The following is a 5,601-nucleotide window of genomic DNA, read 5'->3' on the forward strand; positions in this document are numbered from 1 at the left end:
CATGAACTAGTTGTCTTGTTGCGCGAATTATTGCTTAAATTCAAGGGGTAAAGTCTGAGTAGCCTCAAATTACTTGACAACCATATGCTAAACCGCTAAGTGTGGGGTCGTACGACCATGTTTTAAATTGATTAAATGCCTTCTAAAGTTGACTGTCGTTCGCTTATACAGGTACAAAACAAAGATGGTGTGACTAACTGATAAGGGAAAAGGAAAAGTTGCGGCCACCACAAAGGGGAAGACATCCTCTGTGCCATCACCAAAGAAGTGAAAAGGGGGAGAAGCCACATCCAGTCAGGCTCACGGGCAGAGGGAAGTTGCAGCAGTGGCAACCTCACGTCCCAGGCCCCCGGGGCAACGAGAGTATGGAATTAAAAGTATACCCCCTCTCTTAAAGAATGGTACAAGCATTGTCGTCCCCAAGTATATGCATCTTGATATGGCCGTTAAGGAGTGTTGTTTAAGATCTAAGTATCCGACGATCTGGAAATCTGTTCATGAGCTCGGATTGGGCTTTGAGTTTGGGAACCCCGATGACATTAATGTGAATCTTGTACGAGAGTTTTATACTGGATTTGACCTAGAGGATACAGAGTCGTACGTTCTTATTCGGGGTAGATTGATTGACTTTTCATAAACAACCATTTGCAACTACTTGGGGACCCCAGATGTCCCACATGAGCCTATGGGCAATTTCATTGCCCCCCTAACGTATCGAGAGATGGGATACATGTTATGTGTGTCAATTCTATGGTTGCCTAGGTCCGTGACAAGAAAGACGGCCGCCATAAGAAATTCCCTAAGAAGAAGATGAAAATAGAGTCATGGGTTTGGTTGAAGTTGATTAACACTCGGTTGTTGCCATGAAATTATGACACTTTTATCAGGAGAGATAAGGTGTGCTTGATGTAATTTCTGATGACCGGCCAAAAAGTTAATGTGGGCCAGCTGATACATCGCCAGATAATGCTTGTGAGAAAGAGTAAGAGGGTTGATAGACTGTTCTTTGGAAATATGTTGACTCAATATCTGAAAAAGGAAGAGGTAGAAGTGGATAAAGAATTTGATATAATCATCCCAGCACCCCTCCGTAGGACTGACATCAATAGCATCCGTCTGAAGAAAGAGGCTGATGTGGTTGCACTCACTGGTCCTAAGTGAAATGCTTGAGATGATAGTTTTATGGCCCATTTTCATGGGATGTTGGACCTACAACTGCAGATTGGGGGCAGCCAGCCACTCAGGAAGAGAGACCATTTGCATACGCGGTACCCGCTCAATTACCATGCAGAGCATCTAGTGGGGCTTGTCCAGGGTCAATGACTGCCTGAGGATGAAGATTTTAACAAGCTTGAGTGTTCCGCAGCTGAGCCCGAGCAGTCTGATGATGACGCTGGTGAGGATGATGAGCCAGGGGATGATGATGTAGACTGGGCAGCAATAGACATGCCCTTCTATGATGAAGGTGATGATAAGGAGTGGCCATGGAGTTTTCTTTTGACCTCACTTGTTTTTATTGTTTATATGCATTGAGGACACTGCATAAAACTAAGTGTGGGGTGGGAATTCTCTGGATCATGTATATAGTAGGTTAGTACTAGTTAGTTGTTTTTTAGTTTAGAAATTTTTATCTTAGCTTCTAGTTTTTTTTAAGTTGTTGTTAGCCTAATGAAAAAAAAAATATTATAAAATACAGAAAACAAAAAAAAATCTATATTAGAAAATTTAGACTTCTCCTAACGATGGAACTCTTAGGCGGTTTTCTCTCGAACAAAAAAATTTGAAAAATAGAAAATTCCAAAAATATGTATTTTATTTTCCTTTAGGTAGTAATAATCACTCATGATTTTTTTCTGTGCCTCTGTTCTTTTTCATGGGATGTAGTTTGATTCAGGTACTAGTTTCATTTTTAGAGTAGATTAGGATGTTGGAAATAAAGGAGGAAGAATGATATAATTCCTAGGCACCCTTGACTTGTTTGATAGTAGCATATTTAGGCTTTGGCATATGGAGTATCTTCTCTATGTTTTAAAATTGAGCATGATGCATTTATATATAGGATAGCATGTCTTGTGACGCATATGTCTCTTTTCCTTGACTTATATTCACTTTGTGCTTAACGCTTAATATCTTGTGGCTCTGTGAATACTTGCATTGTTTGAGTGTCGGAATGAGACTGTCCTTAGTGAGTAATGTGCCATGTATGGTGAGTTTTTTTGTAGTCCATTTTATTATGTTTGAGTCTAGAACTTGCCCAGTATGTGAGTTGAAGCAAAATTTTAGGTGATGCTCGGTTTGAAAAATGATGTTGGGCCTTCTTTGATCCTTTTTAGCGTAATTTCTTGTCACAAATAAAATTGATACCTAGTAAACACTTTTGAACCTATAGACTTTTATTTGGCCCCCACATTACAAGTATATATCCCTTTTGTTCTTAATTGACACTATTTTGATCTTGTTCCCTCTAAAAGCACTTTAATTGTAAAATGAGTGCTAGATGAAATAAGGACTAATGTGGGGTGGCTTTCGAGTAGAACCAATGAAAGAAAGAAAGGTGCACTTGTTTTGTAGAACAATACACCACTAGCAAAAATTTTATAAAAAAAAAATCTGGAAAATAAAGAGAAGGAAAAATATAGGTTAATAAATTGTTGTCTTGTTTGTGATAGTCGGGCATAAAGTAAAGTAGTGCTTAAAGAAAGAGGGAATAATTTTGGGGAGTGATCTTGTTTGTGAAATTGAAGTTGGGGTTGAAGAATTCGCGCTTAAAGTTAATTTTTGTGATGTGTTAAAGTTCTTAGTAGGGTGAACCACTAATCCTAAATATATCCTATCAGTCTCTTAGCCCACATTACAACCATATAAAGTCCTAATTGATTTTAGATCGAGTGAGCCTACATTAGTGGAGATTTACATTATGGGCAAGCCTATGGTACCAATTACATGCATGTGACTTCTTTTGTGAGAGTGAGTAATTTCTTTGATATATGTGAATCCTTAAAATATATTTGAGCATTTGATTTGCGTGTGTGGATGCAACTTACTCTCTTGTTCTTGTTGTGAGGGCACATGATTTCATGAGGGAGAGGTAACATTATTAGACTTCTCTGTGATGTTAGGTGTTCAATCCATGAGTGCATTGTGATATTAAGTCGGGTTTTGAGGTTAGGATTGTTATAAGCATGTTGTCTTTGTTGTGAATTGAAGTTTGGCTAAAAATCCATGTTTTTGCATGTGATTTGTCTTGCATTATACCTCGATCTTGTTAATTTTTGTGTGAATATTTGTGACTCGGCCTTAATAATGTTATTTCTATGTGTAGGAGTCAATTGGAAGTGATTTAGAAACTTTGCATGCAAAGTGAAGTAAAAACGGAAGAATCTGCAGGAAATAAGTTTGGTGCAAAAGTCCCGAACAGCGAAGCGAGGTTCACTTCGCCAGACCGAGACCAGAGCAGAAGAAACCAGAAAAGTCCCGGACAACGAAGCGAGATTCACTTCGCCAGACCGGGATCGGAGCAGAAAAAATCAGCTTCTCCAACCAGAATTAGGAGAATCCCAATTCGCCCCATACAAACCCTAGCCGCTATAAGTACATCAAAAATGTGTTTTTGAAAAGGAGAGACTACTTTGGACCAAGGGAGAGCACAGAGCCGCCGTGGAGACCAAAATTCATCAGATTCCATCAAACTTAGTAATCTTTACTTTTTTTTTGGATGATTTGTTGTTTTGCTACCACGTCTATGTGGAGCTAAACTTCACGTTCTAGGATTGTAGTTGTCATGGATATTGAAGTTTATTAATTACATTGCTATTAATTTGAGTTATCATCTTTAGTTGTTTCTCTAATTATGTGTATAATTGCTTAATTGTTTGGCCAGCAGTTGAGTTCAATTTACTATATATGCTATGCTTGGAAAAGCCATGTTTAGATTAGAGTAGAATAAGAGAGAGCTTGTTTCTAAACCCATGGCTCGGGGAAAGATTTTGCGGTTAGGATCGGAATATACCTAACAGTCTTGCTTAGTTGAATACCCTATTATATTCGTTCATGATAGATTCAATATCATAGGAATATATGGTTGATATATTGTGGATAGATGGATAATATTGTGGGAACATGCTATTTATATTAACGATTCAGAAAACTAGCAATCATAGATAATTTGGATTAACATGTGTAATTAGGAACCCAATAGGATTGACAAACCGACCACAACCCTGGAATCTTCCCCTCCTTTGATTAAATTCCAACCACAAGCGCTTGATCTTAATTAATTTAGCTAATTACTGGTTTAATTTCCGCAATAGTAGTTTAGTAGAAAAATAATATTTTTTATTATCTTGGACAATAAATTAATTTTAGTTTGCTTAGTTAACGATTAATCTAAGTCTCTGTGGGTTCGACATCCGACTTTCGAGTCACTTTATTACTTGATGGCCATGTATACTTGCGTGTACTTGGGGAACCAACATGAATATTTATTTTGAAGAATGGCATAAGAAGGGAAGTGTTTTAAATTGCATATGCTCTAGCTTAATTGTTCCTATCAACCGTGGTCATTGGTGTAGCGTGCTTCGATTATGTAAATGTAAAGTGCTCAAGAATAGTGTAATATGTTGATTGACTCGAGGACGAGCAACGTTTAAGTATGGAGTAGTGATGTTTGGCTATAAATGTATATTTTTAGTGCATTGTTCACCTTACATTGTAATGTTTTAGTGATTAAATGTGCGACGTTTTGAGCTTAATTGTGTCATTTTATGTGTAGGATTATTGAAGGATGAAAATGCATGAAGGTTGCACACATGGATGTCAAACATACACAAGAAGAGCATGAAAAGGCAAAAAACAGATAGGACCAGGCGCCAGAGTTGGCGACGCCTGTCCTGGGTGAGGTCCACCGGGCGCGGAAATGGGCGACACCTGCTCTGAGGCGCGCTGCACACCCGGCCTTACGAGCTCTGAGGCCTGGTCCTTTCCTAGTCCGTGCATTAAACGTTTTCTACTTGGATTTGGACTTTGGGACTTTGACCCTAACCTATAAATACCCCTTGAAATGTGATTAGAGAAGGGTTGGTCAATATTGGAGGCAAGAAAAAGCAACGAGATACAAACGGAGCACGGAATTCATCAATCTTCCATCTAGTATTCATAGCTTTTATGTTTAAAAACAATATTTTGAGTATTTCATGAGCATAGGTGGCTAAGAACCTCATTATTCTGGGATTATGGGTTGTTATTGACTATTGTAGTTTGAAAACAATATTTCGAGTATTTTCATGAGCATGGGTGGCTAAGAACGTCATTATTCTAGGGTTATGGGTTGTTATTGACTATTGTAGTTTGACGGTTAATAATATTGCTTAATTTTATCATATTAATTTGTTTATCCAATCTTACACCTAATTATTCTATTGCTTTGCTAACAATAGAGTACTATCTATGAATTTATAGTTGAACTCGAAAGTAGGAACTATAGATTGCATATAAGATTGAATAGAGTAAGTTCTTGAATCCGGAAATTGGAAAATAGATTCGCGATTAGGATAGACATATTCTAGTTGCCTTACTTGGTTATTTTGCAGGAAATACACATGC

Source organism: Nicotiana tabacum, chromosome 14 (genome assembly GCF_000715075.1).
Source record: "Nicotiana tabacum cultivar K326 chromosome 14, ASM71507v2, whole genome shotgun sequence".
Taxonomy (NCBI): Eukaryota; Viridiplantae; Streptophyta; class Magnoliopsida; order Solanales; family Solanaceae; genus Nicotiana; species Nicotiana tabacum.